This window comes from Aquarana catesbeiana, linkage group LG08 (genome assembly GCF_042186555.1).
Source record: "Aquarana catesbeiana isolate 2022-GZ linkage group LG08, ASM4218655v1, whole genome shotgun sequence".
In the NCBI taxonomy this organism is placed as follows: domain Eukaryota; kingdom Metazoa; phylum Chordata; class Amphibia; order Anura; family Ranidae; genus Aquarana; species Aquarana catesbeiana.
In genome coordinates this window covers 112,646,116-112,664,229 of record NC_133331.1, presented here as the reverse complement: position 1 = coordinate 112,664,229, position 18,114 = coordinate 112,646,116, and the positions used below count along the sequence as shown (strand labels likewise).

The following is an 18,114-nucleotide window of genomic DNA, read 5'->3' as shown; positions in this document are numbered from 1 at the left end:
TGACAATTACAGAGCAGTCTTTAAAAAAAGTTTGGGGGACTGGAACTCCGCTTTAAAAAGTCACCTAAAAATATACTCTCTGCAGTCCTTAAGGACATAATGCTCCTAGTTACTGGAGACCAAGTGATCTAGAAAGCAGCATTTTTATTCATGAAGGAGTTACATAGTTCACTTTAACTCTCCCAGGGAGGGGGCTGTGTGGTCTAAAGGGTCATTTTGTTTTCGTGCATGCCTTGAGGTGGGCATTGGTGTAGACAAAGTATTGCCAGGGTCTCCAAGTGGATTGGAAGATCTCTTGCATGTTATGCTGCATGGCTGTAAGATCTTCCATGTCCCGTAGTTCATTCAGTTTGGTGAACCAAAGATTTCTCTAAAGTCTATTCCCTTCCTCTGGAATACCCTACCCCAATTTGTCCAGCAATCTCCTCTACTCTATCCACCTTTAGGCGATCTCCCAAAACACTTCAAGGAAACCTACCTTGTCTCTACCTAAAAACGGAACATTTACTTACTCCACCAACTCGTCTCCCCTACAGTTACTACCCTTTTGTTTCAATTGCCTCTCCCTCTTAGATTCTAAGCGCTCACAAGCAGGGTCTTCCTAACCTCCTTGTCCTGCACTGTATTGTTATTGTACTATCTACCTTTATTTTGTAAAGCATTGTGCAAACTGTTGGCGTGATATAAATCCTGTATATAACACCTGCTGATTGGACAATGAAGGAGTATTAACAAACAAAGTTACCATCTATGCTCACTCCGCTCTCTCCCCCACCAGCACATATATAAACTATATTACCAAAAGTATTGGAACGCCTGCCTTTATGAACACATGAGGTCAGGCACTGATGTGGACAAAAAGGCCTGGCTCACAATCTCAGCTCTAATTCATCTCAAAGGTGTTCTATCAGGTGCAGGCCAGTCATGTTCCTCCACCCCGAACTCGCTCATCCATGTCTTTATGGACCTTGCTTTTGTGCACTGGTCCAAATCATTTGGTGGAGGGGGATTATGGTGTGGGGTTGTTTTTCAGGGGTTGGGCTTGGCCCCTTAGTTCCAGTGAAGGGAACTCTTAAGGCATTAGCATACCAAGACATTTTGGACAATGTCATGCTCCCAACTTTGTGGGACTAGTTTGGGGATGGCCCCCTCCTGTTCCAACATGACTGCACACCAGTTCACAAACAAGGTCCATAAAGACAGGGATGAGCGAGTTTGGAGTGAAGGAAGTTGACCGGCCTGCACAGAGTCCTGACCTTAACCCGAAAGAACACCTTTGGGATGAATTAGAGCAGAGACTGTGAGCCAGGCTCTCTTGTCCACATCAGTGCCTGACCTCACAAACGCGCTTCTGGAAAAATGGTCCAACATTGCCATAGACACACTCCTAAACCTTGTGGACAGCCTTCCCAGAAGAGTTGAAGCTGTTATATTTGCAAAGGGTGGGCCAACTCAATATTTAACCCTATAGACTAAGACTGGGATGCCATTAAAGTTAATATGCACGTAAAAGCAGATGTCCCAATACTTTTGGTAATATAATGTATAAAGCAAAGTCTGACTGACTAACCAAGCTGCCTCTCCTTCACCCAAAGTGCCGCAGTGCTGGGACTCCAGGAATGGCTCCCAAGGGTTTAAAGAGTGCACAAATCTAGATGCATTGGTCTATTGTTGTATTAGTTGATAGTGCAGAGTTTATTGAAGAATCCAAAGTAAAAATAATAAACTAGTCAAGTTAAGTGTAACTTCTCCTTCTGTCATTTTTTTCAACTTTCCATCTATTAAATCTTCTGCCCTTGTTGTTTTAACTTTGGACAGTAAAACATTTTTTTTCTGCCAGTAAATACCTTATATAGACCACTTCGTGTTTCTTTTCTTGTAAAAAGCCTAGGCTTATGACATCATGCACAGCTCTCTCTCACATTCTCGTGAGAGTTTGCCAGGAAGGGAGGGGGATGAATCATACGAGGGCCAATGAGAGCTGCAGAGCTTGGAGATGTGTCTGTGTAAATCCAGGAAGTGAACAGGCCGCAGCTTCGGCTGCCCACAGTTAAAATGGTTGCAGCCAGACTCCGTGGAGGGGCATTTCTGCAGCATATCTGGCAAGAATAGAATCACAGTACATATAAAATAATACGCAAAGTGGTTGGAGGGAAGCTTCAGAATGGCAAAGATGTTTTTATTACAAATTATGTGGGCAGACTGCAGTTCCTCTTTAAGAGCAGAGGTCCATGACCTGAAGACACTTCCAAAAAACTGAGGACTCATGGAGTGGGGTAGGGGTATAAGGGGATGCCCAAAGCTTTGCCAGAGTCTAATCACCTGAAGGTACCAGCCTATAACCCAGTGTCGATGAATATGTAGCCTGTGTCCTGTACTGTGCGATTCAGACAGATTCTCTTTGCTAGCAGTAAAATTTGAATAATTTAAATAAATATACAATGGCATTTTTATACATATCTTGATTTCAGCTTTAAAGGAGAAGTCCAGCCTGAGCTTTTTAGGCTGGGCTTCTACTATGGGTCACAGGATTGCAATACTTTTTGCACTCCTGTGACCCGTTTTCTGCGGAAATCGGTCTGAAGTCTGCTCTCGGCTGACGTCCCTGCAATCAGTTGAGGCAGCGCGTCATCCCAACTTTTGAAGTCTGGATCTGCCAGCTGACTTGATTTATGACAGCCATCGCTCTGCTCGGGGAGGAGTGAGAACCGAGCCATCGGCGGTGTTCGGTGGGTCGGTTCTCAGTGCAGAGACGCCGGGGGGACAGCTGCAGCATCGGTCTGGTGCTCCATCCACCTAGGTAAGTCCGATTAGAAAAAAATTAAAAAAACATACTTCTCTTTTAAATCCTGAAAAGAGCACCCAGTGTACCATTTAGTGTCATACGTAGCTAAAGAGGCAGAAGAATAATATCTAGCTGGGACTGTGAATATCAATGTCTGCCCTAATCACAATCACCTTGATTTGTTGCATCGGTGATTTTACTAATCACCTACTCCAGTCCACACACTGTAAATAATTCATAAGATGTACATATTGCCCTCTAGAAGTCTTAGACTGACAGAAGCAAATAAATACAGATCATTATTGCCTAAATTATCCCACAGATGCAATATAACAGATTCTCTTCCACTGGACTCCAAACGATCAGCGAAACAAATGTGTTTATTTTCGCCACGCTCTGTGCCGCAGATTTTTGTTTTTAGTTTAGATTGTAACATTACACACTTCTGTATTTATTTTGCTTTACCTTGGCATTCAAAGCTGTCATCATTTCTGCACAGGAAAAAATTCTAAGCATTTACTGTTTCCAGTGCTTGTAGCCTGTTTTTGTACAGATATAAACTGCCCCAAGTATTAGATTCTGTAACTCTTTCCAAAAGGATATGTAGGATGCAAGCCAAATTTAAATGGCTGTTAATTCCCAGCCAAGACTGGCTTCTCTAGATTAAAGTATAATAAAGACAAACCTTTTTTTCAGTATTGTATAGAGTGGAGATGGATTAGAACACCTGTCAGGTTCTTATTGCTGTCTGTGCACCTGTTGTTGAGACTCGCCCTCTTATAGCCCTGGTGTCCTTTATTCACAGAGAGTGAAAGAAAATTCTAAAACTTTGGGTTGTCACCAGAGCAAGGAATAGAGGGGAAATCTTCCAATTGGAACATGAATTCGTCCTCTCACTTCCTGTTTTGGCTATGGAACAGGAAGTGAAGAGAAATCTTCTAAATGGGACACAGATGGTAAAAGAAAAAAAAAATGATAGTTATAACTTTTTCTCACTCTTTTTCTAACTTTGTCACTCTACCTGAAAAGAAAAAAAAAAGGTCTGCCTTTAATTCTACATTAAGGTGAAGCTGTCCACCAAAAAATCATATGAAAGAAATCTGTGTGCTGCAAATCAGGTCTTGGATCCAAATAAAACTTTATGGACTACAAGTCGATACTCGTGTTGCTTGAGCTCCTCCTTCTGCTGTGTCTAAAGTGATAATAAAGCCTTTTTTTCGGGCGATGCAACAGAAACATTAAGCCCATGCATACACCAGCATGTTCTATGGAATGGGCATGCTGAAAAAACAGCATCTGATCAGCACTGGCAGTCAGTAGCTGAGAGCGCAGACCAGTGTGTTCTGGTGGTGGTGGTGGTGGGGGGGGGGGCAGTCCCCCTGTCAGAACACAACAGCTCAGTGTGGAGATCGCTGTACCAACATCGCATAGTCAGTACAGTGGCTCCTCCCGAGCTCCTCAGTTTTTTTTCATTCAGCCCATCGTGTGTACCAGGCTTTACATTTTTCATTTCCTCCCCGTTCAGCTGATCTCTGTGATAATTACTTCCTCCTATTTTAAATATCCTGATTATGAAGGTACAGGCCAGCAAATTTTACAACACCATTACTATCATCACTGCAGATGTCACGATCAGGGGTCAGGCTCGAAGACCAGTTGCTATAGCAGTAGCGGGACTACCATTGAGCAGCAGGATAGGTACATATAGGCGGTCACCCTGGCAGATGACGCGGGCACACCCGAGGAGCAGAATTTAAGTACTAACCGGTGTTCACCAGAGCTCCTGATGGTTAGGATGGATTTTGCTGTGTGTTAGTACAAGGTTGCGGTCCTCAGGACCGCCCCACCAGGAGGTGAGCAAGCTGGGGTCCAGAAGCAGATAAATAGGTAAAGATCAAACAGAAGCATAGTCAGTAAAACAAGCCAAAGGTCAGTAATGAGTAGTTGCAGGTTGGGATCAGGCAGAAGCGTAATTGAGACAAGCCAAGGGTCAATAACGAGTGTAGCAAAATATGGACGGCAGTAGGGAAGACGAGAGTGAGGCACTGGTTGAAGGGAGCACAATAATCTGGCAAACAGGAAGTGCAGAGACATGGCTTAAATAAGGAAGTTATTGGGAGGAGCAAAGAGTTCAAGGTTCAGTTCAAGGCGCTGTTCAGCATCTCAGGTAGCTCTGTGATAAGAGTCATCGCCAGACACAGCAGAGGTCCCAGGTTCAAGTCCAGGCCCTGACAGCAGAGTTTATAGATTCAGGAACACCACCATGAGGGTGCTGCTGGCACCAGCCACTTGCTCTTACTGCTTGCTGTCAATCTTTGGGCAAAGTGACACCCAATCTCGCCCACAGTCTTTTACTTGATCAGTTCCTTTACCACAAGAAACATACCCAGGGGTATGTGATTTTTAGGTAAGTAGGCTGAGCATTAAAGAATCAAGACAAGAGGCTGCAGTTGCATCTGAATCTGGTTATATTTGGATCATATAAAACCCCAATTAAGGCAAAATAGGTGGAATGACCATTACAGATGAAGTGTTTCCTCTAGGCCATTTGCTCACTAGCTTTATTTGAGCCCTAAAGTTTCTCTTTCCTACTGTGGGGAGTAAAAAAAGACAAAATACTTTAATACCCTTGATCTGCTAGCAATACAAAATGGTTTGGTCATTCCCAGTGATCTCCAGCGAAATTAACGTTTTCAGAACAAAAAGCCACAGTGGTTTTGTCATGAGCATTGGCTATTGTTCCAACAGTAACCACGTAGTCCGACTCTAGTGCATGAGCAGTACTTTACTCCTTTCCCTAACACCACAACAGTCGAAAGGATCAGGACTTGAAAAATCTACCTGTACAATAACGATTTCATCCAACTGCCAAAAGAACCCATTACAAACCCCTAGGAAATGTTCAGAAAGATCATTTGTAATTATTGGGCCGTCCAAGTTCCAACAGATAAATTAACAATATAATAACTTTATATCCATCTTAACATAATCAGAGTAGCAATTTATTGAATGCATCGTGTGGGAATTCTATTTATAATACCCTCAGTAAAAATATATTAGAGCTAGAGTTGCTTAGTTATTGATAGTTTTATAGACACAGTTAAAAATAGAAAAGCAGAAGTCAAATTCCATAGATTTTCTGTCAATATGTTCAAGATAAAATAAACTATGTCTGATCAGAAAGCAGTGTGTGGTCCATCAAACACGTTGCTTCTTGTCACTGGTTGTTTATTTTTCACAGCTCCAATCTAAAGATATATTGACAAACTCATAAAGACAAGACTCTTTGGTATTAAATGACCTTCACCTAAATGCAAATGTAGTGTAATGTATTCAAGGCAGCACAAATGATGTTTCCTGGTAAATCACTAGAAACTAGTGATATAACTGAGGTATAAGACACAAGTTGGAAAGACATGGACATTAAAGTGGATCTAAACCTTCCTAACCACTATGTCTCGTACACACGTTCCGAATATCGTACGACCGTTCTCACTTAATAGTCGCAAGTAGAAATTGAATAGCTAAATAAAGTCACGAAAATTCTCCTACGACAGACAAAAAAAAAAAAATCGGAAGTGATGTCATGTGTTGTAATGTATTTGTATTGTATTTTCGGACGACAACTATACTGACTAAAAGAAAATCTGGAATCGTACGAGGAAAATTTTCATGTATGTCTGATCAAATAATATTGGATGAACGGTGGTGATCGGCTGTCGAAAGTAGTGTACACACGATCCGAATATCATACAATTCCTCGGACAACTGTTTTTGTACGATATTCGGATCTTGTGTATGGGCCATTACAGACAAGGAAGATCTTAGCCTCTGTTGCCATGGAGCTGCACAGATGATCAGTTATGACACCAGTCATTTTATGGTTTAACAGTTCAGTTGAGAGCACAAGCAACTCAGAGTTAGCATTCACTATTACCTTTCCTTATTGGTGACAAGGTATAAGGACTTTCATGTGACCTCTGCCTTGTTAACATAAAAGAACATGGGGGCTTCTCACAGACCCTGATGAAGAGGATGATGTCAGCCCCCCAAAATGTGTTGGATATTATACTTGGCTATTAGTATTTGGAATAAACTTTTTTTGGGACTCAATTTTCAGGGTGTGGTGCTTCAATCTTCTGTTCATAATTTAGTTACCATAATCCAGGGGGGCCATTTTGACCCCTTGCTGTGTGGAAGCTGCCTACCAACCATTTGCCCTAGTGGAACACACCAACACAATGGTGCCACTATTTGGAACATAAAATGATCATCTATCTTGATCTCCACTGAGAAAATAAAGTGGGCGCTAAGCAGAAAAATAAAATGAAATAACAGCTGCTAGTAAAAAAAAGACAATACATCCAATCCTCCAAAGCAATAAACATAAAATATGCAGCGCTGTGATGATTATAAACGCAAGTTACAGAAACATAAAAAACATAAAAAGGCCTTCTGTGTTAAACAAAAAAGTCCAATGTTCCCACTCGGCAAGTGTAAAAGAAGCTGTCCGACCACCATGAAGATTGAAGGCTTACCAGAATTTATGGCTACACAATTAAGTGCAGCAAACACACTTTGATGATGCCACTCATGTGGAGTATGATGAATCCTGCCTCTCCTTTGATCCTTATCTCTGGAACTCAAGATAGTCCGTAAAAAGAAAAAACTATACGATGTAAAATTGTTACCACTCTGATAAATTACACCCAGGTGAGTAACACTCCATGTATAAATAGAAGTGCAACTGCCGATCACCAGCCTCCACCAGCTTTCACCCCAATGCAGTGCGCACTCACCAAACAAAAGATCATAAGAAGCATTAAAAGGTGAAAACGAGGATGTCCACCGCTTTCAGTACAAGGATTTCCTCTCATATCTCACTTCACAGGGTAGAGCTCCATTCCTATGCCCCAAAATACCAAAGGCCATAAACAAAAGATATGCCTCATAGTGTAATATTTATTAAAAGGACATACAATGAACAGGTAAGATTGCAAAAAAACAATATATCATGCCGCTAGACTCGCATGTAACACCGCCACACGAACCTCCACTGTGGCGGCGTGACGTTCAGGCTCTGAAATCCCACCCAGAGCTAGAACGTTGCGCCACCACAGGATTTCAGATTTTGTTATGATAAGCTTAGGAGGTAATTTAGTGTTCCGAGAAATACACACGTTAATAACAATTCATAATTGCATATAGGAACCTTTGGATTTGGAAAGGCTTACTATAAGAACCAATGAATATTGATGTGAAATTATGTAATAGAAAGGAAAAAATGCAACTATAACTTTATTAAAAAATTAATTGAGCACAATATTTTTACGAATTCCACAAATCCAATGTAGCACAGCCGTTGTAGACCCTATAAAGGAGTTTATATTATTTTTTCAGCAACTTTAAAATGGAACTGCAGTCCTTTTAACATTTTTGAGATACACATGGTTTAGCGTAAATATTACAACCTATGCGAGGTAATATATTATAGTACTATTCTATGTTAGTATATTACATTTATTCTATGCACATGTTGTAAATATACACATACAAATAGAGAAATGAGTTTGCTACATTTGTAGACTGCAAAATGATGTGCCTTCTTATCTCACTGTGTGCAAAACAAGATCCACGTCACCAAAAATAATAGACTCTCTGCACTCTCATGTCAGGAAACAGCCTTCAGAAAATCAACCTCGTAGGTTGTTTAGGCTTTAGGTTACTCGTGGAAACCTGGGAACAGCATTTTTCTTCCCGTTTACTCACACGGGATATAAAGAAACATATAAAAGAAAACAATAATGTGATTAGGCATTGCTGACACCCTCTTTGTTCATGAATTGTAATCAGAAACCACAGACAACTCTACAAATTTGTATTTCAATTCAATAATAATACACCACTATGGCATATCAATACTTGAACGTCATCTATACCAAAAACTGAAGCCTTCCAGCTCCGCTTTACGGCATGTATGCCAAGACTACAAATAAAAACCTGATTTGGCTCAATCTTCTTACCAATAGCTCCCATCCCTTAAGTCTCTCTCTTTGAGACATTTTAGGTAGTTACCTGTATGTGGATACGTATTTATCTTATAAAGAATCTATAGGAGGTAGTAACTTGAGGATCTTTTCTTAGTGTGATAATTTACGGCATGCATACAACAGAAGGAAGTGTATGAAAAAAGTTCTGGACAGCCGCACACCGGAAGAAAATTCAAGTGACTTTATTGAAGATACTGGATCATGAAGTACACAGGACACCACAGCGAAAAAGTACAGGACAACAGCTGACGCATTTCACACCTATACTAAGTGCTTACTTACTATGAGTAAGCACTTCGTATAAGTGTGAAACGCGTCAGCTGTTGTCCTGTACTTTTTCGCTGTGGTGTCCTGTGTACTTCATGATCCAGTATCTTCAATAAAGACACTTGAATTTTCTCCCGGAGTGCAGCTGTCCAGAACTTTTTTCGTACACTCCCTGCCTGTCTCAGCATTAGCCAGCACCTGGGGCTCTTCTCCCCTGGAGGTTAAGGATTTGTTCATTCCGGTCTGGATCTACCTGTGCGGTGGAGTCTCTTTTGCTTCATGTATACAACAGAACCTTTTATCTAACTAACCTAACCCCAACAGAAAACACAGGGTGTTTTTAACCCATTTACTTGTATCCTGGTATAGTAACACATTCAGTATGGTTGGAAAAATTTCTCCCAGTATTTTGTAAAGATTATTTACTTTTCCTGTGCACAAGTCCCAAAGATAATAAGAAAATTTATGTTTGCAGAACAAGCATTGCCAGAGAATTTTCCCAGCATACAAGACATATGTACAAGCCCTAAGTGGCTTTCGTTGGATCTACCCTTTACACTACAGAAATAATGATTCCACATCAAATGGGAAGAAACGTGTAAAATTATTTAAAACCCACAAGTTTGTTCTTGTATAAAACTAATCACCAGAAGGTTTCAAGATGTGAGTAAACACCCATAGAAAGATATAAAATTGTCTGACATGAACACATGTTTATGTTTATGAGTGTGCATACGCTACTCTACAGACCTAAAAGCCAAAAAATATTTTTTATAGTGAGCAAATCATAACTTGTCATAGAAAATATGGCCAAATACATGATGGAGTGCCTGAAATAGTAATATATACAATATGGCTATAATATTAAAGTGAAGAGCCAGCCTCTCTACTAGAAGACATGCAGTACACCTGGGGGGTATCTCTCTCCTTTTGGCCACTTCCCTTCTAGCCACTGTTCCCACTTTAAAATGCACTTGTCTCCTGAAGACATGCAGTACACCATGGGCCTTTAGGTGGTCTTCAGTCTAGGTGCCCCTGTACACTGGAAGACATGCAGTATACCATGAGCCTCTAGAAGGTATCTCCAGTCTCAGGGGCACTTCACCCCCAGGTGCCCCTGTCCACTGAAAGACATGCAGTAAACCATGAGCCTCTTGAGGACATCTGTCCACTAGAAGATGTGCAAGTACCATGAACCTCTGGATAAGATATCTCACCTCCTGGACACTTACCCTGGAAGTCATGCAGTATACCATGAGGCTTCTGGAGGGCATCCCTTACCTCCTGGCCACGTCCCCTCTAGCTGCATTTGTCCACTAGAAGACGTGCAGTACCATAAGCCTCTAGAAGGTATCTCTTACCTCGTAGCCATCTCCCCTCTAGCTGTATCTGTCCACTGAAAGACATACCATTTACCATGAGCCCACGACAAGTACCACTTAATTTCCCAGCCATGACTTACCCTGGAAGTCATGCAGTATACCATGAGCCCCTGGAGGGCATCCCTCACCTCCTTGCCACTTCCCCTCTAGCTGCATTTGTCCACTAGAAGGTGTGCAGTACCATGAGCCCCTACAGGGGATCTCTTACCTCCTAGCCACCTCCCCTCTAGCTGCATCTGTCCACTGGAAGACATGCAGTATACCATGAGCCCAAGGCAAGCACCTCTTATTTCCCATCCATCTCCCCTTTAGCTATATCTGTACACTGAAAGACATGCAGTATACTATACACCTCTGCAAAGCATTTCTCACCTCCCAGATTCTTTCACTACAAACTACACCTGTCCACTGACACTCACATAAGATGCTATTACCACATTTTTTGCATACATTATCAGATACAAAAAATAATAAAACAAAGCGGACTGTGTTAAAGCAAGCATCACCAGATTTCGTTAGACACCTTTAATATGCAGTATATTATTGCTGATTTGTACCTTAGAAATACCAAACTTGAACTCCCCCCCCCCCCCCAAAGTCTAACCGAAACAGTTCAGGCGTCTTTTACTGTGACCCACATTTCTTTTTGTAATACAGGATGCATGCCTAAATATTACCATTAAAAAAAACCCAAAACAAAACCCAAAATAAACAATACCTGGTCTCTATGGGACAGGCTTCCTTTAGCTGTAATATTTGCAGAACAGATCCTTGAGAACCTCTTGAACTAAACTTTTCTGAGAAAGCTGAGTGTCTATTACACAATTTGCTTCTGTCACAGACTGCCAATAGACTAACATCTGATATGAATCTGAAAACCTCCCAGCAATTTAACCTGCTAAAACAGTGAGCTGGCATGCCCAGGCTAAGACTTTATAATGAATTTACCTATACAATGTTCAGTACATAATAGAATGTAACATAGCTGGTAAGAATTTATCCATTACAAAGCTGAATGTCAAATTAAAGTAAATGAGGCAATATGTGGCTTAGCAGAAAGTATCGGGACTTGCGGTTATGGAATAGGAGGTTAGATCCTTATTCTTGCCTCCACATTTCAATTATATGCAATTAAATTAAGGCACAGTCATTTAAACTTGTAAAAAAAAAGGAGTCAGATGCAGCAACATGTGACTGAGGAGTGCTGAGGACGTCACCTGTACAGGGCACTGTGTGAACAGGATACTTACACTGTGCCTTGAGGGGCTGCAATCATAGAATTCAGTTCAGGTTCACTACACATGCTATGAATATATAACTAGAACACTAACTACTCCGCAAAATTTTCATTTGTCTTTAAAAGGACCTTTACTTTCATTTTTAATTAGTTAATGGCAAAATAATATGAAGGCAAAATGTACATGAATATTTTATTATGTATGCCTTTAGCATATTTATCAAAGAAATTAGGATTGAAATGTAAGCCTGGACCTATTCCTGAAGCTTTTATAAATACTAAACAGTTACAAACTCGCAAGAGATTCAGCCCTTCCATTAACGCATCCACAGACAGAAGATGACAATAGCCCAATCCAGCTGTTTTTTGCTAGACAGGGTGATGAACTGGTAACCATGCTCCAGACCTGCTGGTTGGTATTGTCTGTGGGAACAGTTGTCCTCATATAAAATTATCCTTCAAAAGGCCTAATGCACACCAACGTAGTCCATGCATCTGAGATTCTGGCATTTCCGTTCGGGAGGAAGGCACAGGCTACAAGCAGCCAGTAAAAGCCTATACGAGGCTGAAAAATATGGCAGTTGGACACTCCTACGGTTTAGGTTTATAAGCGCCCAGGGACAAATGCATGGAATGCAGACTTGTGTTCCTAGGGCACTCAGCCCTGGGTGCATATGGCGCTAAATGTTAGTACGCTTTGGTACAGTGTCCAGCTGCTGCATTTTTCAGCCACACATAGGGGTTGATTTACTAAAACTGGAGAGTGCAAAATCTGGTGCAGTTGTGTATGGTAGCCAATTGGCTTCTAACTTCAGCTTGTTCAAATAAGCTTTGGGAAAAAAAAAAAGCTTACCAAGCTGATTGGTTTCTATGCAGAGCTGCACCAGATTTTGCACTCCAGTTTTAGTAAACCAACCCCATAGAGCTAGTTACCAGATGAAAAAACTGATTTTGGTTACCATTGTCTTAATGAAACTCTGGTTCCATTTCCCCATACTTATAACCACAATGATTTAACCACTTTGCAACACCTCTCCCATGAACTAAAATATGCTACCCTTAAAGTGTTACTAAACCAAGGACCCTGCATTCACTATATCTGGTCTCCCACAGTACACAGAACATGGCAATGCAATTATTTTAGTAAATATAAACTGATAAATACCTTTTATCATCACAGTTTATAGCAGTATTATGACTTCTATACTTGTCCAGCCGAGCACTGGTTAAAGCTTGTAGGAGGAGTTATCATTCTCATCTGACTGTCCTATGAGTCTGCATGACCCCTAACCCTCTGTCTGGACAGTGATTGGCCCTGTGCTGATCACACGCACCCTCTCAAGAAAATAACTAACTCTCTAGCAATACACACCAAACTGAGCATGTGCAGAGTGCTCTCAAGGCTCTGTACTATCAGCAGATGGATTGGGGACTGTGGAAGATGACAGGATCAAACAGGCTTTTTACACAATGCAGGGGGTAACCCCTTAGGTTCCACAGTGAGTATAACAAGCATACTTTACTGCACATACAGACTGATTTTACTTTTGTGGTCTTTAGTGACACTACGTTTGCCATAGATGATTAATTTTTCTATTTTTAAAACTGAATTTTTCCATCCACACATTTGAAGTAATGGTATTCAAGGTATGTGCTATTGTATTCTGGCTATTGCAGGACTTCTCTGCTGCCAGAAAACACTGATCAGAGCTGCAGCCAATCGGCTGCGTGGGCCAATCGAACACAAATCTGCCAACAGTCGAGTTTGAGAGAAGTTAATCACTAGGTTTACTCCCTTAATAGGGGAAGAGCCATAGATGGATCAAAATTTTGCCGGTCCCTGCTGAACCTGGTCCTGGCACTGGCTTTCAGTATATGTGTACTTTTAACAAACCATGGACAAACAATGTATTAAAGTAAGGCCTATTAAACATTTATAAGAGCAGTGTTTGTTTCTTGCCAGTCTTTTGGTTGTCTTTGGTCTATACGCTGGCTCCCTACCAACTTGTCGTTTACAGTAGACAATGCAAGCTTCAAAGCCAAGTCATTCATAAGAAGGCTCACTAAACATCACTGGACACTAGATATGGACTGCCGTAATGATGTCATTGTTTGATGCAGCAATAATGAGCTGCATTTAGAAGAATTAAAAAGCTATATAAAACAAACATAATTATGTTGGCACCCTCAATGACAAAATTCAACGTATTTGTATGGTTTCGAATAGCAATCAGCTTAAAGACATTGGACTCTTTAATAGAACCTACAATACTCAGCAATTTCCCTGAATTCATTCATCATTGTACGTTTTTTGCTCATTTTATTTTTTTGCAAGGAATAGTGAGAGGGCTGCTGGACAGAGATGAAAATAGCTTTTCAGCCACATCTGGGAAAGAAAGCGGTGGGAGAGCAAGGCGAACCTGGCAGAGACTGGTACATATATCTCATGCTATTATTATATGTGAAAGGGAAAAATATTTATGACAAAGGAGCGCAAATGTACTGAGACAGGCAATACTGCTGCCAGGAAGGCTGTGAGAAAGAGCAAGCTTTTCCTCCTGGAGATGAGCTGATTTTATACTATCAACAGGCACTGAAAGAATGTTAACCATGAGACGTTGGTTACAGCCCTTATGATGTACTAAAATACCAATGATGTTGGCTTCATAATTAAACTGTCCATGCAGTGGCCAAACATAAGGCAGAGATAATAGTTTTAATATATCCAACCAGTAAATCAGGGTTTCCCAAAGAATAGGATGGATACCCCAGTTGGGGTGCATTTGTACTGGAGACTTATATGGTCCTTCATGAGTTACACTCTATACAGCAATTAGTTAAAACATCTAAAAAGCTGATCAACATGTCTGGTGCAAAAAATCTGCCACTGGGAAGGCATGTCACTTTTTTTCATGGTGGTCTTTTTCCACGGATAAAATTGCCAATATTGGACCGAGTGCACCCAGGCCTTAGAGGTGGTGACTGGAATAAGACACTTCTGCAGCAGGAGCAGCGCTGGATTTTAAGACTCAACGCCACCACCTTTCCGGGCCTTAATGAGACAATTTCTTACAAGCCCCTTTTGGAGGGATTCATCTCGGGCGGTCCAGAGAATGAATAAATAGCTATATAGGCATTCTCTACACTCCCCCCCCCCCCCAAATCTGTTTATCAACTTGTTGGTCTTTGTACCTATGTTAATGCTATTATATCTGCTATATATCTTACGAGTGTTTGATTCCAACTGACTAAATGAATTTTGTCAGTGAATAATGGTATCGTTTTGGATTGAATTACTATATTGAATATGGCACATAATGTAAATACTGTATATACAGGAAGCATGTGGTAGGTCCGGTTGATGAAAGCAACACTCCTAGATTAGACACCTCATCCCAGTAAAGATATATGCAGCAAAAAAGGAGTAGGGGGATTTTTGCGGTGCCAAGTACAAGAAAGCAAAGTTGACTTTTATCAGTTAAAAATAAAACATAATTTTATTAACATAACATAGTTAAAAAAACATGCTGTTTTAAAGTAATGCGAAATTACAAACGTTTGGTGGTCAAAAGTATACAGGTGAATGGTAAATCGCAGATGGAAATATTGCACACTAGCCCGACATGTTTCGCTACTTTAGCTTCCTCAGGGGATGTGCAAGACTTTAATGAGACCACTAGATAAGTAGAAAAAACAAGGTTGTAACTAAAGTTTGAAAAAGATACAATCAAATATGAATACAAAATATTAGATTTGAGTATGAACTTGGTTGCCAAAAGAAAAAGGGGAAACATGGGTATGGACACTTACCCTGTACACTGGTAACACCCTTAAACCACCAGGCCGGACCCCAGACTACGCCCCAAAGGACCCGATCCAAGGGAATCAATTAGGCGTGACCATAGACAGCTGATAGGGGGACACTAGAGAATGGTAAAATTTCCATAGAGTTAAAAATGTAAAAATATGACTCAATGTAAAAAAGCAAAAAAAGCAAAAAAAAAGGGACAAACGTCTCCTGAAATACATACTCACATAGTGTTTTTGTTAATCTAACTGCCTATGGAGAGGATACACTTGAATGTATCTGAAGGGGGGCTCTGTAAAGTCAACTGCAAAGGCAGACTGGAAGAATAAGTAAAAAAGTTTTTCATTTTATGTGGGGCATACTTAATATTGGCAAAGTATAAATAGAAAAGAAGGTGTGAATTGTTATTGAGGAGGTAAGGGTGGCTCAGGATAGTGATCAGAAACAAACATTGCTGAATGAACCTAAGCAATGAAGTAGTGAAATAGATGGGAGAGGGGAAGCGCTCCACAACTGAAAGCCTTAAAATAGAGAAATAGTATGGGAGTAAAATAGGAGGAAAAACGCCCAACCTTAAGAATCCAGGGGGTGAAGGGTAAAAACACCAGTGATGAAGAATTTCAGTTGGGAACCAGTAGGTAGTTGAATAAAGATAAGGTAAGAAAGCTTAGGAATATAAATGAACAGTTGTGTGGTGTCCAGTCATGCTGTGTAGTAGCTTACCTCTACGAAGATGGCCACAGTGTGAGTGTCTCCCTCTGGCTAAGGCTGAAAAGACAGCCAGAAGAGCCGTTTTAAATCAGCCCTCCGACAAGCCGCCGTGTGACGTCGCTGGCTCGAGGCGGACGTAAAGACGCCTGTGCGTATGCGCACGGGCAGCCTTCAAACCTCTAACTACAGTGACCAGGGGGCTAAGCGACGGAGGGGAGGGGTCAGGCACGTTCAAGGAAAGGGCGCGCCCAGAACCGTCCCGACCAATCGCCGCAATCCCCAGGTATGCAGCGATGTAAAAGAGGGAGTAAAAACCTGGATAGCCTGGGCCATCCAGGATCGAAAGGAGGGTGCCCGGCGCCGCCAGGTGTATGAGGGGGCTTGCTGCATGATGGATGGGGCAAGCCCTGGGCGTCCGTATGGCCCGCCAACAATAATGCCCAGGGTCGGTGAGGGTTGAGGACAATTACAGAAGGGCCGGCATGGATGGATGGGGAAAGAAGGGGAAAAATTAAAACAGATACAGGGGTGGTGGAGCAGGACCACAAATGCACCAATCAATTAAAGTGGAGTTCCACCCACTTTTACAACTCTTCAGCATCCCTCACTAAACTGTGCACTGTAAACAAATTGGATATTTTTAAAAATTTTTTCTCAGCACCTACTGTATATCTGCTGTATTCATTTTTCACTTCCTCCTCCCTGGCCGCGGCCCATCGCATCATTTCCTGTTTGCAATGCCTTCTGGGAAGGGGCGGCAACTTCCTCCAAAACTGCCGTTACTATGGAAACCTGACCTGAAACCTATTACACTGCTTGTGCTGCACTGAGCATGTGGGGCGGCAACTTCCTCTGAAACTGCCGTTGCTATGGAAACCTCACCTTAAACCTATTACACTGCTTGTGCTGCACTGAGCATGTTCGAGATCTGGAAGGATGAGATCCAGGAAGAAATACAGTCTGGCTTCAGATGCCCACACTTAAGATGGCCACGGCCTGCTGTAAGTTTATAAAATAACAAACTACTGCTATAAACTAACAAAACAGACCTTAGTTTACAGACTAACTTTACTAGAATACATTAAGCTTGTGTATTATAGGGGTATTTTTATTTAAAAAGTATAATTTCGGCCGGAACACCACTTTAAGTGTCCAATAGGCAACCATGTTCATTTACAGAGATTATATATAAAACACAAACAGTAACTCAAGTATTGTATCAAAGAAAGTATTTTAGTACACTGAGAATAGGCCAAACAGTGACATGTATATTCTATCAGAGAGAGTTTAATACAAAATAAATACTAATTCCAAATAAATAAATCTATAACAAATAGACAATTGGAAATATGAATATACAATTTGTCCATGGGAAAAGGGAAGGGGGCTGGGATGAGGAGGGGAGGGAAAGGGAAGGGAAATAGGAAATGGAGAAGGGACAAGGGAAAAGGGGGGGGGGGGGGGAAGGGATGGTCTCTAATTGTCCTCAATCCTCACCGACCCTGGGCATTAATGTTGGCGGGCCATACGGAGGCCCAGGGCTTGCCCCATCCATCATGCAGCAAGCCCCCTCATACGCCTGGCGGCGCCGGGCACCCTCCTTTCGATCCTGGATGGCCTAGGCTATCCAGGTTTTTACTCCCTCTTTTGCATACCTGGGGAGTGCGGCGATTGGTCGGGACGGTTCTGGGCGCGCCCTTTCCTCGAACGTGCCTGACACCTCCCCTCCGTCACTTAGCCCCCTGGTCATTGTAGTTAGAGGTTTGAAGGCTGCCCGTGCGCATGCGCACAGGCGTCTTTATGTCTGCCTCGAGCCGGCGACGTCACACGCCGGCTCGTCGGAGGGCTGATTTAAACCGGCTCTTCTGGCTGTC

At 41.7% G+C, this 18,114-nt stretch overlaps 1 protein-coding gene across 4 annotated transcripts in view; it reads right to left on the bottom strand.

Annotated features, from left to right (window-relative positions):
- The window catches only part of SGMS1 (sphingomyelin synthase 1), a 498,565-nt gene that overhangs the window by 127,012 nt on the left and 353,439 nt on the right, over positions 1–18,114 (bottom strand). The window contains exon 1 of one of the 4 annotated variants that reach the window (XM_073596330.1): positions 11,203–11,343. The exons of the other annotated variants lie outside the window; for them this stretch is intronic. The gene's annotated coding sequence lies outside the window, so the exon portion shown is untranslated. Of the gene's footprint in view, positions 1–11,202; positions 11,344–18,114 lie in introns of those variants that run through there. 4 annotated transcript variants of the gene reach the window in all.